Source organism: Mauremys mutica, chromosome 26 (genome assembly GCF_020497125.1).
Source record: "Mauremys mutica isolate MM-2020 ecotype Southern chromosome 26, ASM2049712v1, whole genome shotgun sequence".
NCBI lineage: Eukaryota > Metazoa > Chordata > Testudines > Geoemydidae > Mauremys > Mauremys mutica.
This window is the reverse complement of record NC_059097.1, coordinates 12,336,804-12,357,853: the sequence shown is the minus strand read 5'-3', so window position 1 is coordinate 12,357,853 and position 21,050 is coordinate 12,336,804. Positions and strand designations below refer to the sequence as shown.

At 50.1% G+C, this 21,050-nt stretch overlaps 1 protein-coding gene across 1 annotated transcript in view; it reads left to right on the top strand.

Annotated features, from left to right (window-relative positions):
- The window catches only part of LOC123356632, a 1,710,063-nt gene that overhangs the window by 119,444 nt on the left and 1,569,569 nt on the right, over positions 1–21,050 (top strand).

Sequence of the window (21,050 nt, the reverse complement as noted above, 5' to 3'; positions counted from 1 at the left end):
AATAGGTTCTAGTGCCACCGTACTGCTGTTTCTGAAGGTCTCTGCCACCCTGGTGTTTTAGGCACTGGTGCAAACCCTTAGTACAGATAGAATTTACACTAGTGCACTCTGATTGGCACTGGTGCACCATGTCCCAGTTTGAAGGTTTGAGGTGGGGGCGGGGGGAAGTGACCTCACAGAGGCCTGGGGCTGGCTGACCAGTGCACCTGGTAAGGGAGGGGCAGCAGTGAGTGCTGGAGGTATGAGCCAGGAGCACAGCCCCAGGGCTGGACACTGACTTCTCCTGACCCAGGGGACACCCCCCTAGCGAGGTGGTTTGTCCATGGATGCACAGGCCGTCTTGGCAGGGCAGCTCAGCTGCAGTCCCTGCACACCTCTTCCTGCAGCCTAATACAGTGTGCTCGGGGGACCTTTCCAAGCTGCGGGTGGCGGGGCTCTGGAACTAACAGGGTCTGTTCCTGGCTCTGTCACGGACGTGTTCAGTGACCATGAGGAAGTCACAGCCCCTCTCTCTGTAACGCTGTCTTCAGTGACTCGAGAGCACGAGCACCAGCCTCGGGCAGACTGGTAAGAAGCAGCGCACAAACCCCAAACTGGGTGTGAGGTCTGTATGGAGATTTCACCAACCAAGAAACCAGTGTAAACGCTTCAGGCTCTGTAACAGCATTAACATGGAATCACAGACAGTCCCCTTGGGTGATCCCATATATCTTTCTGAGCCCCCCTCCCCCCCTCCCCCCACACATGCTATAAAAACTCCACTGCCCACGTGGGCCACAATAACTGGTTTTCTGTATATAAAATCCACGGCTGGCGTTAGGGGGCAGCAAGCAGGGCAACTGCCTGCGGCCCCACGCCACAGGGGCCCCCACAAAGCTACATTGCTCAGGCTTTGGCTTCAGCCCTGGGTGGTGGGGCTCAGGGCCCTGGACTTCAGCCCCGTGCGCTGGGACTTCAGCTTTCTGCCCTGGGCCTGAGCGAGTCCAATGCCGGCCTTGCTTGGCAGCCCCCTGAAAGCTGCTCACGGCCCCCAAGGGCCCCAGACCCCTGGTTGAGAACCACTGCCTTACCCACGAATCACAGCAATGTTCAGGTTATTGCCAGTCCCAAAGGACCAGTCACTTCCTTAGGTCAACTGAATCTTAGATCTTCCAACAAAGACAACACTTGTAGCCAGTCCTGTCACAACCTGTATTAAGACTTATTTAAAAGGAAAGGAGAGTTGTTTATGAAGTTAAAGCAGGTAATCCTATAGATACAGACAAGTTGCAGTCTTAGATTTCAAAGGTTATAGAAGCTTCTATAATAAGCAAGCTCTGCATATTCTTTAGGACTAACCCTGGCTAAGCAGCTTGGGATCTCTTGCTTATGCCTAGAAACTTTGCCCCTCAGAGTCCAAGCAACATACAGATCATCAGTTCCTTCTGTATGGGGTTTTTTCATCCCCTTCCTGCCATGTGCTCTGAGCTGGAAACTCAGCTAATGGGAAATCAAGAGCACGACAACAGTTTTGTGTGTTCGTTAATATCCCATAATAGTCTCTCTGGTGTGGATGGACCTTTCCTGCCAGGCAGGGTGTAATGCATTCTGTTGCCAATCAGCACTTCACCTAGGTAAAGTCTCCTGTCTGGTGATTTACAGAGCCACAGAGGCTCACAGTGCAACTAGTCAGATGTTAACCCAGGCAGCAACTCACAAGCATTCAATGAAGTCTAAACACATTCTTATGTTCACAGTCTGTATGAGGAGTATCTACTCATTGGGACTCACTGGGGAGCCACAGAAAGAAACAAGATGTGCTGAGGCAAGAAGGCCCAGTCTCAGAGCCCCCGGGGTCACGCTTCCCAAAAGCTAAAACGAGGCCTAGCCAAGGAAAGGGGCACTGCCAGGAGAGACTGGATAAAGGCTGGAGCATCGAATAACTTAGTTAACCTGAGAGAGCTGCCTTGGGGACAATGACAGGGAGAATCCCCGGAGTGACTCCTTTAATTCTGCTCGTCTCTGGCCTTTGGTTCATGGAATCACAGAACTGGAAGGGACCTCGAGAGGTAGCTAGGCCAGTCCCCTGCCCTCAAGGCAGGACGAAGTATTATCTAGACCAGGAGTGGCCAACCTGAGCCTGAGAAGGAGCCAGAGTTTACCAATGTAGATTGCCAAAGAATCACAGTAATACGTCAGCAGCCCCCCATCAGCTCCCACCCCCTGCTCCCAGCGCCTCCCACCCATGGGACGCCACACTAATCAGCACCCCCACTCCCTCCTCCCACCTCCCGATCAGCTGTTCACGCTATGCAAGACACTCGGGGTGGGGGGTGGAATGGAGCAAGGGCATTGCAGGCTCAGGGAAGGGGTGGAGTGGGGGCAGGGCCTGTAGCTGAGTAGTGAGCACACCCAGCACACTGGAAAGTTGGTGCCTGTAGCTCCAACCCCGGAGTTGGTGCCTATACAAGGAGCCGCATATCAAATTCTAAAGAGCCACATGTTGCCCACCCCTGATCTAGACCATCCCTGAGAGGTGTTTGTCCAGCCTGCTCTTAAAAATCCCCAACGATGGAGATTCCACAACCTCCCTAGGCAATTTATTCCAGTGCTTAACCACTCTGACAGTTAGGGAGTTTTTCCTAATGTCCAGCCTAAACCTTCCTTGCTGCAATTTAAGCCCATTGCTTTTTGCCCTGTCCTCACAGGTTAAGAAGAACAATGTTTCTCCCTCCTCCTTGAAACGAACTTTTACATACTTGAAAGCTGATCATATCTTCTCCAGACTAAACAAACACAATTTTTTCAGTTTTCCCTCATAGGTCATGTTCTCTAGACCTTTAATCATTTTTGTTGCTCTTCTCTGGACTTTCTCCAATTTGTCCACATCTTTCCTGAAATGTGGCCCCCAGAACTGGACACACTACTCCAGTTGAGGCCTAATCAGTGCGGAGTGGAGCGGAAGAATTACTTCTCGTGTCTTGCTTACAATACTCCTGCTAATACATCTCAGAATTATACTTGCTTTTTTTGCAACAGTGTAACACTGTTGACTCATATTTAGCTTGTGATCCACTGTGACTCCCAGATCCGTTTCTGCGGTGCTCCTTCCTGGGCAGTCATTTCCTGTCTTATATGTGTGGAGCTGATTGTTCCTTCCTAAGTGGAGTACTTTGGATTTGTCCTTATTGAATTTCATCCTATTTACTTCAGACTATTTCTCCAGTTTGTCCAGATGATTTTGATTTTTAATTCTATCCTCCAAAGTACTTGCAACCCATCCTAGCTTGGTATCGCCCACAAACTTGATAAGTGTAACAGAGAGACTCTGCTGCTGGGAGGGTGTCACCCTGTCTCAGAGGGTTACACCCTGGTGGGAGGGGGCTAGGCCTGTACTGGAATAAGGTCACTCTGTGCTTCACAGTGTGGCAGAACCTAGAATGTCCATTAGCAGGGAACAATGCTGGGAGGAATCGACATGTGGAAAGGACAGAAACCCTGTGTGAATTTTCTCACATTGCCCTTCTCACTCTGGCAGGCTACAAAATAACGTCCGTGTTTCACTCCAGATCATCCCCTCCTCCCAGCAGGAAGGAAATGGCTGCAATGGAGCTGGCTCCGGTAAGGGATTCTCAGGGATGGGTTCTGCTTGGAGGGAGAGGAGCAGTAAATGTATAGGAGGGTGGGAGCTGCTCGAGGTGGTGGGAGGCAGGAACTATCTAGGGTGTGAAATGGGAGGGGACAGGATGTGACAAACCTGCTGAGACTTGTGTACTCTAGGGTGTGATGGGTTGTTGCCCCAGGGGGCAGTCTGGGGGGCTTCTGGGAACCGCTGTGCCCTCTAACCCTCAAGCTGGGCTGGCCCTTCTCTCGCTGCTTTGCTGGAGATTCAGCCAGCCTCTCCAGGCCCTGTTATCACCCAACACGACAGCAGGTGGCGCCATGCAGCCAACTAAGCTACCTGAGTGTTTTACCTAAGCCACTCAAGGACAGATAGACTCCAATAGCCAATTTCCCAGCGATAAGTGATAGCAAACAGATCAAAGCAGATTAGTTAGCAAATAACCAAAAACTCAAACTAAGCCTAACATACTATCTGGATAGAATTTGAATTAGCAATTTCTCACCCTGACTGATGATAGAAGCAGTCCACCAAGTTTCCATACACAAGATAGAAATCTCATGTTCAGATCTGGCCCTGCGGGAGCTTTGGGGGCTGGCCCCGTGGAAAGTGGGGGACTGTCTGAAGTTGGCTGCTTGGGATGTGGGTGAGGCCCCAGGGAGCTGGGGGTTGGGCTGCACCCCTGTCACTGCAGCCGGGAGCCCTGCGTTTCCTCTGGAAAAGCTGCTCCCTGTTTCACCAGCTCCTCTCAGTCTGAGTCCCAGGGACCCTGCACAGGCGTCTGCAGGGCAGGACGGGCCCTGAAATCTGGCAGCTGGGAGGTTTGCAGCAGTTTCTAACCCTCCCTCCCCTGCTTCTTCCAGGAGGCCCCACAAAAGCATCTGGCCCCTCTGGGAAAAGAGAGAGAAGCAGCCAAAGCCGAGGAGGAGCGGCAGAGCGAGGAGCTGCTGGTAGGTGCCCAGAGCCCCCCATCACTTAGGTTTGCCTGGCATAAGAATGACCTGATGAGTGCAGGGCCCACCCTGCCCACCTCAGCCAGGGACCCATCCCCACTGGAGCCCAGGGAGCCTGCAGGGTCAGACACGGGGGTAACGTGATGCCCTTAGGATGCAGGAGGCTGCTGGGCAGGAGCGGGTCAGTCTGTGTTAGCCCGGAGCCCCTGCCCACGGGCTGTCTGGACGTCACAGTGACCAGGGATCCTTTCTAGCTCCTGGGGGGATGGGGAGGAAGGAGATGAAATGTGGGCTGCAGAGATGGAGGATTTGGCTCAGTGCACGTTGATGAGGTTTTGGGGAGAAGTGTTCCTCCTGTAGGTGATGTACAGCTCACCCCGGCCCTGATCCCTCCTCCCTTCCCGGGATAAATGAACTTCCCATCCCCCACCACCAGAGATCTTGTGTTCTGGTAAATAACTCTGCCACCCGCCCCCAGGTGCATTTATGATTTTCCCCTGTTATGGAGCAGATGAATTTCAATGTTGATAAATGCAAAATAGTGCACATTGGAAAAGATAATATCAAATGCACATAAACTGATGAGGTCTAAATTAGCTGTTACCGCTCAAGAAAGAGATTTTGGAGTCACTGTGGATAGTTCTGTGGAAACATCCACTGAATCTGCAGCAGCAGTCAAAAAAGCAAACAGAATGTGGGGAATCATTAGGAAAGGGATAGACAATAAAACAGAAATTATCCTATTCCCTGTATATAAATCCATGGTATGTCCACATCTTGAATACTGTGTGCACATCTGGTCGCCCCATCTCAAAAAAGATACATTAGAATTGGAAAAGGTTCAGAGAAGGTCAGCAAAAATGAGAAAGGATATGGAACAGCTTCCGTATGAGGTGAGATTAATAAGACTGAGGCTATGGCTACACTCTTCAGCTTTTAGCGACACGACTGTGCCGCTACAGCTGTTCTGCTGCCAGGCGCGCAGTGTAGCTGCTCTTTGTTGGCAGGAGAGAAGTGCCAGTGTAGACAAAGCCTGAGACTGTTCATCTTGGAGAAGAGACGACTAATGGGGGATATGGTAGAGGTCTATAAAATCATGACTTCTGTGGCGAAAGTAAATAAGGAAGTGTTATTTCCTCCTCATAACACAAGAACTAGGGGTCACCCAGTGAAATGAATAGGCAGCAGGTTTAAAACAAACAAAAGGAAGTATTTCTTCACACAACACACAGTCAACCTGTGGAACCTCTTGCCAGGAGATGTTGTGAAGGCCAGGACACTAACAGGGTTCTAAAAAGAACTAGAGAAGTGCATGGAAGGCTTAGGGGCTATTAGCCAGGATGAGCGGGATGGTGTCCCTAGCCTCTGTTTGCCAGAAGCTGGGAATGGGTGACAGGGGATGGATCACTTGATGATTCTCTGTTCTGTTCATTCCCTCTGGGGCACCTGGCATTGGCTACTGTCAGAAGACAGGACACTGGGCTAGATGGGCCTTTGGTCTGATCCAGTCTGGCCATTCTTAAGTTCTATGTTCCCCTGTTACTGAACCGCCCTCTCCCTGTTGCAGAAACAGACGGCAGCCGAGAGGCAGAAGATCGTCTGGGAGTGGCAGGAGCTGCGAGGGTTTCTGGAGGAGCAGGAGCAGCGGCTGCTGGCCCGGCTGGAGGAGTTGGAGGGAGCCATTGTCCAGAGAAGGGATGAGGGCGTCTGCAGCCTGTCCTGGGAGATTTCCCTGCTCAGCGAGAGGGGAGGAGAGAAGGGGCAGCAGCCGCTGAGCCAACCCCTGCAGGTCAGGCTGTCATTGCAATGATCATACGCAGCGTTTCTCTAGGCGCTTCTGAGCCCTAGACCCCAAAGCACTTTACAGAGTGGGGTCAGGGGCATTATCCCTATGGGAGAAATGGGGAAAGTGAGGCAGAGGGAGGGGCAGAGCCCTGCCCAAGGTCACCCAGTGAGTCTGGCAGCAGTGCCAGGGATGGGCCCTGGGAGTCCTGGATGCTGCAGCCCCAAGACCTTCTCTCCTGGAAATGTCTCTCTGCATTTGCACTTGGAGGGTGAAATCCCCTCTCCCACCATGCTGAGGTCCCGAGCCAGGCCTAAGGCCCCTCTCGCTGCATGTTAATGGGTTTAGTGGGGCCAGGGGCCTTCTGGGTGTCTCAGCCCTGGGGGGAATTTGATTCTCAATGCAGAGAAATATCTTCTGCCTGTAAAGTGCCCGGGGAGAAGATTTCCACAGTGGGACCTGCCTGCAGGGATTGCTGGGTCTGGTAGGGGGGCAGCAGCTCTGGGAATGTAAACCTGAAATTCCCCTACTGCCCGAGGCCTCAGTGGTGACCTCTGCAGAGCAGGAGGCCTCCCCACCCAGGGACACTCCCCCTGACGGCCTCCTCTTTCTCTCCTTTTTAGGGTGTTGGGAGCACTGGGGGCAGGTAAGTCCTGGGCTCCATTTCGCTTCCTCTCATGGACTGTTAGGTTTGATAACTGCACTGAGTAGGAAGCTGCCCCCTGCCCTGGGAGCGTGTGATTCTGTCTCCCCTAGTGGCTGACTCGGGTAGGAGACGAGCCGGTTACTGTCTGGTCGCTCATGAGGTCACAGCAGGGCTGCTAGACCCAGGGCCGATGGGACAGACCAGGCCTGTCTCCTGGACTGACGTGGCCGCGTCACGTACTCAGAGGGCACAGAATCTCAGCTTTCGCATTTGTTAAAGTGAGTTGCCGGCCCTCAGCACCTCCCCAGTGTAAACGGAGACAGTGTTGCCTTGCTGGGGCTGCCAGCAGCCTGAAGCCGTAGCTCTGAGAGCGTGAACTCTCCTGTCCCCTGTTAATGTCAGCGGGGTGTCAACTGAAATGGCAGCACTTTGATGTGAACATTAAACGTTCCCTGGCTGATCACTCGAGCAGATGGAACGGGGAGAGGGCGGGAGTGAAGCCTTTGTGGGGTGGGAATAGGGGGTTGCTGTAGGGAGGGAAGAACAGAGGAGAGACACAAGGACAAGGAGGCGAGAGAGAAATGGAGAAAGGAGGGTGGGAAAGGCAGGAAACACAGGGAAGAACCAGCAGGGCCCTACAGGGTGTCCGGGAAGGGGCTGTTTTTCTCCTGAGTGACACTGAACGTGACAGGCAAAGAACTAAGAATTAAAATTTTATTTCCCATACGAAGGGCAGATTCCCCCCTTGTTCTTCGTATGTGGGTGTCCCATGGAGAGCAGTGGGTGTTCTGCTGTGAATGGAGCAGGACGGTGCAATGTGGCCCTCTCTGCCGAATGAGCTGGACGCCCCAGGGTTACTGCTTCAGCTGAAGGGTTCGGGGGTTTTGGCATTTAAGGGCCCACGTTCATTCCCTGCTGGAGCCCTGGGCTCTGTCTGTGGCCACTGTCAGCATGTAGGACTTGCCCACTCTTTGGTCTGTGTCTCCTCCCTTTCCACATGATCCCCGTGCTGGTGCCCCTTGTTCCTGCAGTAAACAAGTGTAGGGGGTGGCTCTGCCCCCCACAGAACCAGAGCGTCCCTGAGAAAGCCCCTGAACAATGTCTCCGTTCCTTGCTCTAGTGTCTCCCCACTTCCCGTCTCTCTGGGGAGCACAGGGCTGAGGTGACTCACCCTGACATTGACTATCTCAGGCTACAAAGCTCAGATCCAGGTTTTGTGAAGTTTGGGGGTTGCTGGGCTCAGGGTCTGGGGCTCAGGCCTATTTCTCACCCCTCCTTTCCCCAGCAGGGAGGATGGGACGTTTCGGAAGCCAGAGCCGTCGTTTGCGGAGCTGGAGAAGAGACTCAGTGATTTCTCTCTGCAAAGTGCCGTGCTGCAGGAGGTGCTGCTGGGATTCAAAGGTGAGTTGGAGTCTGGGGGTGGCGTCTCCTCTGGTTAGAGCGACCCTGACCCTGGGAAGGAGTCGGGGACTCAAGTGATGTCACTGATCCTGGGCTCCATCTCACAGCTCAGCGAGTCGCCCTTCCCCATGGAGCAGCCCTGTGGGGCTGGCTCTGCCTGCAGCGGCTGCGTTATCGGCCTCTGATCTCTGTCACCATCTCGTCGTTAACAGCAGTTCCATTAATAAGCAATGGGGGTTTCTCCATTAATGTGAGGGCCTGAATTCTCACCTCTCCCATCTTCTCCTTCCCTTAGAGATGCTGCGACGGGAGCTGGGGAGCGACACAGGTACGTGTCTGTCTCTGACGGGCCGTGGGGAGATTTCAGCCCAATAACCATGTTAAGGACAGGGGATTGCAGCCTCCAGCACCTGGAAGCTGTGTAACAATGAGAAGCGATGTTACTTTGTTCTTGCACCACTATATTTTCAACTGACTTGTCTCTTAAATATTTTAGCTCAGGGATCAGCAACCTTTGGCACATGGTTCACCAGGGTAAGCACCCTGGCAGGCCAGGCAAGTTTGTTTACCTGCCACTTTGGCACGTTTAGCTCCCACTGGACACAGTTTGTCACTCCAGGCCAATGGAGGCGGTGGGAAGTGGCAGGCAGCACATCCTTCAGCCTGCGCCGCTTCCTGCGTCCCCCATTGGCCTGTGACGGCAGACCGCGGCCAATGGGAGCTGCAATCGGCCGACCCGTGGACGTGGCAGGTAAAGAAACTGGCCCGGCCCACCAGGGTATGTGGATTGGAGTTTCCCCAAGGAGTTTCCTTCAAGTGTTTCTTGATTGGGCATTTGATTTGCAAATTCCTTTCTGAAGAAGCTGATCTAATGCTTTACTAAGGCTACTTCAGAATCAAAACACATTGATGTACAAGAACGTAGCCAATATTCATAACTTTAACTGCAAAAATGATACACCCACACAGGTAGTATCATCATCAGCAGCAAATTATAATCTTTTCATAGGCACCTTACACGACAACCTTTGTACAATATTTGCTGCAAATATATAACAGTGGTTGCACCAATGAACTATACAGTCACAGGTTATATTAATAACATCACAGCCAGGGCTGGTGTTAGGGGGTAGCAAGCAGGGCAACTTCCTGGGGCCCCAGACCCCCACAAAGCTACATGTCTTCGGCTTCAGCCCCGGGTGGTGGGGCTCAGGGGCCCAGACTTCAGCCCCATGCGCTGGGACTTCAGCTTTCTGCCCTGGGCCTCAGCGAGTCTAATGCCGGCCTTGCTTGGCAGCCCCCTGAAAGCTGCTCACGGCCCCCCAGGGGGCCCCAGACTCATGGTTGAGAACCCTGCCTTACCCCATGAGTCACAGCAACGTTCAGGTTACTGCCAGGCCCGAAGGACCAGTCACTTCCTTAGGTCAAATGACGCTTGGATCTCCCAGCAAAGACAACACTTGTAGCCAGTCCTGTCATAACCTGTATTAAGATTTATTTGAAAGGAAATGAGAGTTGTTTACAAAGTTAAAGCAGTGTGACAAAGCTCTGTCCTTGTCTCCATGGGCCCTGCATTTCCTGGTGGATTTCGCTAGCCTCAGAGGCTCACTGTGACCCTCCACGTAGCCCTTCTCTCTAGGGACAAGTGTCACAGCCCACTTAGCCATTTTCATCATAAGCCAGCGAGGGAGGGGAGGCAAAGCTACCCTCCCTTGCACAGTCTCTGTTGTCTCCCAGTCTCAGTGATTAATCAGGGCAGCAAAGGGGGGAGCCCAGGACCCTCCTCTACTCTAGGCTCCAGCCCAGGGACCCTAATAGTATCAGCTGTGGTATCTGACCTTTTAGAAACAGGACACATACAATTCCCTGTTCTACTTCCCCACAGCAGCCCCACTTCCTCAGGCTCCACTTCACCCTTACCTCAGGGCTTCCTTCCTTGTGCCTGATCTGGTGTGTACTGATCAGTCGCTCCCACAGCTCCTGTTCTGCACACCCACCAGCCTAACTGGGAGCTCTTTAACTAGTTTCAGCCAGCCCCTGATTGGCTTCAGGGGTCCCAATCAACCTAGCTGTCTCCACAGCTTTCTGGAAGGATGTTAATTGGCCCCAGGTGTCTTGATTAACCTGGAGCAACTGTTATTTGGTTACCATGGTAACAGGAATTTGTTTAGCTTGGGGTTAACATACCTGTTTCTCACTACTTTCCTATAGCCAGCTGGCCTTGCCCTGTCACAGCAGCTAATCATCCAGATGCAGACAAGTTACAGTCTTAAATTTCAAAGGTAATAGAAGCTTCTATAATAAGCAAGCTCTGCATATTCTTTAGGACTAACCCCGGCTAAGCAGCTGGGGATCTCGTGCTTATGCCTAGAAACTTTGCCCCCCAGAGTCCAGGCAGCATACAGATAATCAGTTCCTTCTGTGTGGGGTTTTTCATCCCCTTCCTGCCATGTGCTCTGAACTGTAAACTCAGCTAATGGGAAGTCAAGAGCACAACAACAGCCTTGTGTCTTCTTTAACATAATAGTCTCTCTGGTGTGGATGGACCTTTCCTGCCAGACAGGGTGTAATGCATTCGGCTGTCAATCAGCACTTCACCTAGGTAAAGTCTCTCTCCTGTGTGGTGATTTACAGAGCCACAGAGGCTCACAATGCAAGTAGTCAGATGTTAACCCAGGCAGCAACTCAGTAAAGCATTCAATAAAGTCTAAACATGTTCTTATAATCCTAATACCTGTTTTAACAATACTAACACAGGTGAGTCAGACCGATTCCACTGTGTGTTTGTCCCTGTTCAATTAAGACATAGAGGCTTGTGTAAGAGCTAACACCTCATCTGCCAGTGTCACAGGCAGGCTGGGCAGGGATGGTGTTTCTAGCCTCTGTTTGCCAGAAGCTGGGAATGGGTGACAGGGGATGGATCAGTTGATGGTTACCTGTTCTGTTCATTCCCTCTGATGCACCTGGCATTGGCCACTGAGCTAGATGAACCATTGCTCTGATGCAGTGGGCAGCTCTTATGTTCTTATGTTCACTGTCTGCATGAGGAGTATCTACTCATTTGGACTCACTGGGGAGCCATAGAAAGAAACAAGATGTGCTGTGGCAAGAAGGCCCAGTCTTAGCATCCCCGGGGTCACGCTTCCCAAAGGCTAAAACTAGGCCCTGCCGATGAAAGGGGGCACTGCCAGGAGAGACTGTATAAAGGCTGGTGCATCAAACTGTTACCGAAATATCAGGTCCGTCTAGCTGAGAGCCAATAACAGCCTGACAGGGATAAGGAAAGATGCTTTATTCTGCAGAAGAAAGGAGAGCCCTGTAAATAGATACAGAAGACTCTGCCTGACACAAGTTTTACAGATCCTTTATACACATTCAGACAAAGACCAAGCCATGTTAACACTTCATTGGTGGTTGCCAGACTCCGTGAAACCGTTATCTGGTCAGTGAAAACCGGCTTGGAGCAAGATTTCTCTGCTTTGAGGCAGAAGAGAAAAGATAGTTCAAAAGTTCAGGTTCCTGTGTACGTGAGGCTTCTGCTTCCCCCTACTGGCTGCTTGTAAGCTATTAAGGGGGGCCCCCAGTAACTTTCACAAAACCACTTTGTAAACCTGAGAGAGCTGCCTTGGGGACAGTGACAGGGAGAATCCCCAGAGTGACTCCTTTGATTCTGCTCGTCTCTGGCCTTTGGTTCTTAGAATCACAGAACTGGAAGGGACCTCGAGAGGTCATCTAGGCCAGTCCCCTGCCCTCAAGGCAGGACTCAGTATTATCTAGACAATCCCTGACAGGTGTTTGTCCAACCTGCTCTTAAATATCCCCAGTGATGGAGATTCCACAACCTCCCTGGGCAATTTATTCCAGTGCTTAACCACCCTGACAAGGAGTTTCTTTCCTAATCTCCATCCTAAACCGCCCTTGCTGTAATTTAAGTCCGTTGCTTCTTGTCCTATCCTCAGAGGTTAAGAAGAACAATTTTTCTCCGGCATCTTTGTAACAACCTTTTATGTACTTGAAAACTGTGATCGTGTCCGCTCTGAGTCTTCCCCAGTTTTTTTCAGTCTTCCCTCATAGGTCATGTTTTCTAGATCTTTAATCATTTTTGTTGCTCTTCTCTGGACTTTCTCTAATTTGTCCACATCTTTCTTGAAATGTGGCCCCCAGAACTGGACACACTACTCCAGTTGAGACCTAATCATCGTGGAGTAGAGCAGAAGAATTTCTTCTCATGTCTTGCTTACAATACTCCTGCTAATACATCCCAAAATGATACTTGCTTTTTTGCAACACTGTTGACTCATATTTAGCTTGTGATCCACTAGGACCCCCAGATCCCTTTCCGCAGCACTCCTTCCTAGGCAGTTATTTCCCATTTTGTATGTGTGCAACTGATGGATCCTTCCTGAGCGGTGTACTGTGCATTTGTCCTTATTGAATTTAATGCAATTAATTCAGACCATTTCTCCAGTTTGTCCAGATCATTTTGAATTTCAGTTCTATTCTCCAAAGTCCTTGCAACCCCTCCCTGCTTGGTATCGCCCGCAAACTTGATAAGAGAGACTCTGCTGCTGGGAGGGTTTCACCATGTGTCAGAGGGTCACACCCTGGTGGGAGGGCGCTAGGCCTGTACTGGGATAAGGTCACTCTGTGCTTCACAGTGTGGCAGAACCTAGAGTGTCCATTAGCAAGGGAAAATCTGGGGGGAATCAACATGTGGAAAGGACAGAAACCCTGTCTGAATTCTCTCACATTGCCCTTCTCGCCCTGGCAGGCTACAGAATAACATCCACATTTCGCCCCAAATCATCCCCTCCTCCCAGTGGGAAGGAAATGGCTGCAATGGAGCTGGCTCAGGTAAGGGATTCTCAGGGAGCTGGTGGTGGGTTCTGCTTGGAGGGAGAGAAGCAGTAAATGTATAGGAGGGTGGGAGCCAGTGATGAGCTGCCAAAATATTAACAACAGGTTCCCTCCTCCTCACCTCATGAGGGGGTCATGCCCCCCCGGGGGTCGTGCCCCATCCAACCCCCCATGCTCCTTGACACCCCCCCCGGGGACCCCTGCCCCATCCAACCACCCCTTCTCTGTGTCCCTGACTGCCCGCCAGCACCCCATCCAACCTCTGCTCCTTCCTGAGTGCCCCCTGGGACCCTTGCCCCCATTCAATCCCCTTGTACCCTGCCCTCTGACTGCCCTGACCCCTGTCCAGCCCCCCACAACCCACCAAACACCCCCTCCCTGTTCCCTACCCCCTTACCACACTGCCTGGGACCAGGACCAGGTCTGCTGTGCTGGGACCATGACTGGGCCGCAGGACCCGACTCCCCGAGCCGGGCTGGAGCCGCTCGGCCGGGACCAGTGCTGCAGGGCCCGTGCTGGGCCGGATCAGAGCCGCTCGGCCAGGACCAGCCCGAGCCAGGGGTGCTCGGCCGGGGCCAGGGGGAGCCGCTCAGGTGGAGCTGGACTGGGCCGCGCGTGCTGGCCCCCCCTGGCCCGACTTCATAGAATCATAGAATTCAAGATCAGAAGGGACCATTATGATCATCTAGTCTGACCTCCCGCAAGATGCAGGCCAAATAAGCCGATCCACCCACTCCTTAAGCAAGCGACCCCTGACCCATGCTTCGGAGGAAGGCGAAAAACCTCCAGGGCCACTGCCAATCTACCCTGGAGGAAAATTCCTTCCCAACCCCAAATATGGCGGTCAGCTGAACCCCGAGCATGCGGGCAAGACTCTCCAGCCATACCCTCTGGAAAAAGGCTAACAATATCCTATCATTGACCCATTGTACTAATTACCAGTGTGGCACTTAATTGACCTATTGACTAAGCCCGTTATCCTATCATACCATCTCCTCCATAAACTTATCTAGCTTAATCTTAAAGTCATGGAAGTCCTTTGCCGCCACTGTTTCCCTCGGTAGGCTGTTCCAGAATTGCACTCCTCTGATGGTTAGAAACCTTCGTCTAATTTCAAGCCTAAATTTCCTGACTGACAATTTATATCCGTTTGTCCTCGTGTCCACATTAGCACTGAGCTGAAATAATTCCTCTCCTTCCCTGGTGTTTATCCCTCTGATATATTTAAAGAGTGCAATCATATCTCCTCTTATCCTTCTTTTGGTTAAGGAAAACAAACCGAGCTCCTCAAGTCTCCTTTCATACGACAGGCTTTCCATTCCTCGGATCATTCTAGTAGCCCTTCTTTGTACCCGTTCCAGTTTGAATTCATCCTTCTTAAACATGGGAGACCAAAACTGCACACAATACTCCAAATGAGGTCTCACCAACGCCTTATATAACGGGACTAGCACCTCCTTATCCCTACTAGAAATACCTTGCCTAATGCATCCCAAGACCGCATTAGCTTTTTTAACGGCCACATCATATTGCCTACTCATAGTCATCCTACGATCAACCAGGACTCCTAGGTCCTTCTCCTCCTCCGTTACTTCCAACTGGTGCGTCCCCAGCTTATAACTAAAGTTCTTGTTAGTCATCCCTAAATGCATAACCTTACACTTCTCACTATTGAATTTCATCCTATTACTAATACTCCAGTTTACAAGGTCATCCAAATCTTCCTGGAGGATATCCCTATCCTTTTCCGAATTTGCAATACCTCCCAACTTGGTGTCATCCGCAAACTTTATCAGCCCACTCCTACTCTTGGTTCCCAGGTCAGCGATAAATAGATTGAATAAAATCGGACCCAAAACTGAACCTTGAGGAACTCCACTGGTAACCCCCCTCCAACCCGACAGTTCCCCCTTCAATACGACCCTCTGCAGTCTCCCCTTTAACCAGCTCCTTATCCACCTCTGGATTTTCATTTCGATCCCCATCTTTTCCAATTTAACCAGTAATTCCTCATGCGGTACCGTATCAAACGCCTTACTGAAATCAAGATATATTAGATCCACCGCATTTCCCTTGTCTAAAAAATCTGTTACTTTCTCAAAGAAGGAGATCAGGTTGGTTTGGCACGATCTACCTTTTGTAAATCCATGCTGTAATTTGTCCCAGTTGCCATCGGCCTCATGCTCCGTAACCACTCTCTCCTTTAAAATTTTTTCCATGATTTTGCATACTACAGATGTTAAACTAACAGGCCTGTAGTTACCCGGGTCACTTTTTTCCCCCTTCTTGAATATAGGAACTACATTAGCTAATCTCCAGTCAAACGGTACAATCCCCGTGTTTAGAGATTTATTAAAAATCATCGCTAACGGGCATGCAATTTCACTCGCCAATTCCCTTAATATTCTAGGATGAAGATTATCCGGGCCCCCCGATTTACTTCCGTTTAGCTGTTCAAGTTTGGCTTCTACCTCAGATACCGTAATGTCTACCTCCATATCTTCATTCCCATCAGTCCCTCTATCACTATTCCTTAGCCCTTCATTAGCCTCATTAAAGACCGAGGCAAAATATTCGTTCAGATATTGTGCCATTCCAAGATTATCCCTAATCTCCACTCCGTCTAAAGTTTTAAGCGGTCCCACTTCTTCCTTCTTGGTTTTCTTCCTATTTATATGGCTAAAAAACCTTTTGCTATTGGTTTTAATCCCCTTCGCTAGGTCCATCTCCACCCGGCTCTTTGCCTTTCTCACTGCTTCCCTACACCCTCTGATCTCAATAAGGTAGGTTTCTTTGCTAATCCCTCCCATTTTCCACTCCTTGTATGCTTTCTGTTTTTTCTTAATGACCCCTCTAAGACGCTTGCTCATCCAGCTCAGTCTAAAACTGCTACCTACGAGCCGTTTTCCCTTTCTCGGGATACATGCCTCTGACAACTCCTGCAACTTACGCCTGAAGTAACCCCAGGCGTCATCTGCCTTTAGATCCCTAAATATGTTAGTCCAGTCCACTTCCCTAACTAGTCGCCTTAATTTAGTAAAGTTAGCCCTTTTGAAATTGTATACCTTAGTCTCAGATGCAATATTGATTATCCTCCCATTTATTTTGAAACGAATTAGCTCATGATCACTCGAGCCAAGGTTGTCCCCTACAACTATTTCCTCAACAAGGTCCTCGTTACTCACCAAAATCAGATCTAAAATGGCATCCCCCCTCGTCGGTTCAGCAACTACTTGATGAAGGAATTCATCAGCTATCACGTCTAGGAAAAGCTGAGCCCTATTATTATTACTAGCGTTTGTTTCCCAATCTATATCCGGGAAGTTAAAGTCCCCCATGATCAAACAGTTCCTATTAGTATTTACCTCCTTAAAAACATTAAAGAGCTCTCTATCCATCTCCAGGCTAGATCCCGGCGGTCTATAGCACACCCCAATCACTATCCCGCCTGCCTGCTGCTTGTTTCAGGCTTCCTGTGAACATTTGATTTGCGGGAAGCAGGGGAGGGGGAGGAGAAGGAGGGCAGAGCGTTCAGAGGAGAGGGGGAGGGGAGCAGGGGCCGGGTGGACAGCTGCCCGAGCCTTTGTTAAATTTAAAAGTTTTTTAGAACCAGTTGTCCTGGAACAATCGGTTCTAAAAAGGCTTCTAAATTTAACAACCGGTTCATGCGACCCAGCTGGAGCTCACCACTGGTGGGAGCTGCTAGAGGTGGTGGGAGGCAGGAAATATCTTGGGTGGAGAAAGGGAGGGGACAGGATGTGACAAACCTGCTGACACTAGTGTAGTTTAGGGTGTGATGGGTTGTCACCCCCAGGGTGCAGTCTGGGGGGCTTCTGGGAACCACTGTGTCCTCTAACCCTCCAGTTGGGCTGGCCCTTCTCACAATGTTTTGCTGGAGATTCAGCCAGCCTCTCCAGGCCCTGTTTTCACCCAACACGACAGCAGGTGGCGCCATACACCCAACTAAGCTACCTGAGTGCTTTACCTGAGCCACTCAAGGAGAGAGAGAAGACAACAGCCAGTTTCCCAGCGATAAGTGTTAGCAAACAGATCAAAGCAGATTACTTAGCAAATAACCAAAAACTCAAACCAAGCCTAACATACTGTCTGGATAGAATTTGAATTAGCAGTTTCTCACCCTGACTGATGCTACAAGCAGTCCACCAGGTTTCCATACACAAGCTAGAAATCCCTTTACCCTGGGACCAGCCCATCCCCCAGTTCAGTCTTTGTTCCTCAGGTGCTTCCAGGAGTTCTCTTGTGCGGGGAATGAGGCCAAGAGATGATGTCACACCCCACCTTATGTAGCTTTTCCATATGGCAGGAACCATTTGTTCCAAACTCAGTTCCCAGTCCAGTTTGTGGAAAAATAGAGGTACCAAAATGGAGTTTAGTGTCATGTGGTCTGGTCACATGTCTTTGTTGCTGAACCATCAGCACTGTATGGCTTCTTCATTGTTGTACCTGAAAGGCTCATTGTGGGTGTTACTCAGAGTAAGCACATTTGAAAGACAGATACAGAGTCAATATCCATAACTTCAGATACAAACATGATCCATGCACACAGGTAGGATAATCATATTCAGCAAATCATAACTTTTCCAGTGACACCGCACATGACTCATCTTGTACAAAATGCCTCATGTCCTAATCATATTATAATCCTGCCACTATGCTCAATATGGGCTGTAATGTCAGATAGGTCCTAATGTCAAGGCACAAGTGTAGGGAATGAAACTTCCCCTCTTTGTGGAACAGGAAATAACCCCCCAGCCAGGGATGGGAAAACTTCCCAGACTCCCAGTGCTGGAGCCTGAACCTACTGACACTTCATTAGTTACCACCAACCCCGATCTTTGTGGCAACTGCAAACGTTATCGGTGATGATTTTATATTCTCTTCCAGGTCATTGATAAGAATGTTAATAGCACAGGGCCAAGATCCAATCCTTGTGGGAACCCCCTAGAAGGAAATCCACTCGACCATGGTTCCCTATTTACAATCCCAAATTTTAATCTATTTAATGTATGCCGTGTGTATTTTGTACCTTTCTAGTCAAAATATTGTGCTGAAGCAACTCATATGCCTACGTATATTACATCAGTACTATTAGCTGCAACCAAACTTTTGATCTCATCCAGTAAGGATATACAGTTAGTTTGATAGGATCTATTGTGTCTACACCTTTCTAATGGGTACTAATTACATTACCCTCCTTTCTTTATTAATGAAATCCAGTATCGGCTGCTCCATTCTCTTGCCCAGTTGTCACACTTGTCATTAGCTGCATCATCTCTTTGATAGTTTTTAAATATTGGCACAGCATTAGCTTTATTCCAGTCTTCTGGAATTTCCCAAGTGTTCCAAGTCCTAATTAAAATCAACATTAACAGTCCACCACTCTCCTCCAGCAGGTCTTTCAAAACTCTAGTTATCTGGACCCACTGATTTAAACACGTCTAACTTGAATAGCTGCTGTTTAACGTCCTCGTGAGTTACTTTTGGAATGGAAAGACTGTCAGCATCAACATCTTATGATATTGAGTTACATCATCTGTTTTTCTCCAAATCCAGGAGAGAAATATTTATTGAACACTTTTACCTCTTCTGCATTATTTTGATGATTCTGCCATTTCCATCTAGTAATGTACCACTACCATTGTTAGGATTAATTTTGTACTTTTAAAAACTTCCTTCTTATTTTCATTGGTTGATCATTGATTTCTGTTAGCTTCCCTTGTCAACTTTCTACAATTCTGACCTTCTAACTTAGATTCTTTACTATTGACTTCCCTTTTCTTCCATATATTTTATTTGGAGAGTGTTGTGATTCCTACCAGGGAGCCACCAGCAGGGTCCAGAGACAGCCCCGTCTCCTATATCTATCTCTGGCTAGTAGCTATGTGATAAATGTGAAGACCCTGCTTCCATCTGTCAGCTGGGAGACACAAAGATTCTCTCTTTCCACCCTCTGATGCCTCCTGGCTGCTCTAAGCAAGGTGGGGTGGGACTCTGTTAACATGTGCCTCCCAGAGCTTCCATTTCCCTGGTGCTGCTGTTCTGTGAGTAGTGGGATTGTGAGTGGGGCAGCAGGTCCTGAGTGTTGGACTCCCGCTCTTTCAGGGGCCGGTGACCTTGGAGGAGGTGGCTGTGTACTTCACCAGGGAGGAATGGGCTCTGCTGGACCCCACTCAGAGAGCCCTCTACAGGGACGTCATGCAGGAGAATTATGAGACGGTGACCTCGCTGGGTAAGGAGTCCTGTCCCCTGGGTTATTAGAAGCTGTGGGGTCTCTAAAGAACCTGAGCAGTAATAACTTTATTCATCATCCAAGTTTGACAAGTTTCTTTGCCCCCTTTTTTTCCTTATTTCCCATACACTAGCAGGGAGGGAGGACGTAATGAGAGACGAGGAGGGAACACAAGAAGCTCCCAAGGTGCCGTGAGGTGGTGCCGGCTGCCAGTAATGGGAAGAAGGAGAGGGGAGTGTGGGGGAAGGGCACCCAGGAAGTGGGCTGGGTGGGTCAGTGGGAGGGAGGAGAGGTTTGGGGATCTAGAGCTGTGGGGGATCCCAGACCTTTAACCCTGAATCCGTACCCAAACCTCAGGTAAATCCCAGACTTCAGCATAACCACTCTCACAAAGCCTCAACTTAATATAAGGCCCTGAACTGTAGCAAGCTTAGGCTACGTTTACTAAATCGTATCACTAAATCGACCATGGCTAGATCGATCTCAGAGCGTCCATCCAGCTGTAGTGTCGACCTGCCCTTAATAACCCATTTATCTATGTTCACCTCCTTGCCCCTCCACGCATGGTCCAAGCTAATAAGCAATTCTCTGATCATGACATCTTACCTCTAGCGAGTATGAAATTGCCCACAAGACGTGAGACTGGGTCATAGATCGTAAAATCAGGTCGGGGTCAAGAAGAGTGAGAGTTTGGAGAGAGTCTTGTCCCCCATCTGCAGCAGCCACAAGCTGTCTTCCCTCCCGGCTCCTTGGATCTCTGAGCCTGTCCCTCCTGAGGCTGCGTGGCCCAGTTCTTGTTTCTGACCTTCTCCTTTTCCGGAAGAATTAGAGGCTGTTGCTCCTGAATGTTAGTGTGTAATTCCCCAGCCTTCTCCTCCCACTGGGGGAGTTTAATTCTCCCTCCCATTACACCTGAGTCACTAGATTTCCTAATTCCCCAAAATGTGCTTTTGCGATGTCACAGTTCTGGGGTAGCGAAGCCTTTGACCTGCCTCTCTGGTCTGCTCAAGGAATGGCCCCTCAGGTATCAGGCCTCCAGCCAGCCCCTCTCTGTGGGCAGGGACCCACATGCCTCTCCTTTTTGACCAGTGTGTGAGGATTGTAGCTTGTCCTCCACTGTGTTTGCTGGACTAATGGCCAGTTCCTGTGCTTTGCTTTCTCCCCAGGGGCTGTGAGCAGTGTGTGTGTGTGAGAGAGGTGGGACTTTTGGTGATACTTGTATGATGCCAATACACACCTCAGTTTCCTGCTGTGATTGGTATTGCTATGATTATAAAGAGCAGGAGACGTGTGGTGTTTTGTCACGGAGCTGTCATGGGGTGATACGAATGGGTCATTAAGGACTGGCTGGGAGTAACCTACATCAGTGGAATACCCGACAGAGACAAGGGAATGATTGTCACCCAGGGCCGCCCAGAGGATTCAGGGGGCCTGATGTCTTCGGTGGCGTGTCCTCCTTATCCCCTCTGACACCGCAGAGCATTTTCCCCGTGTCCTCCTTACCAGCTCTGATGCCACAGAGCGTTTACCCTGTGTCTCCCTTACCAGCTCTGATGCCG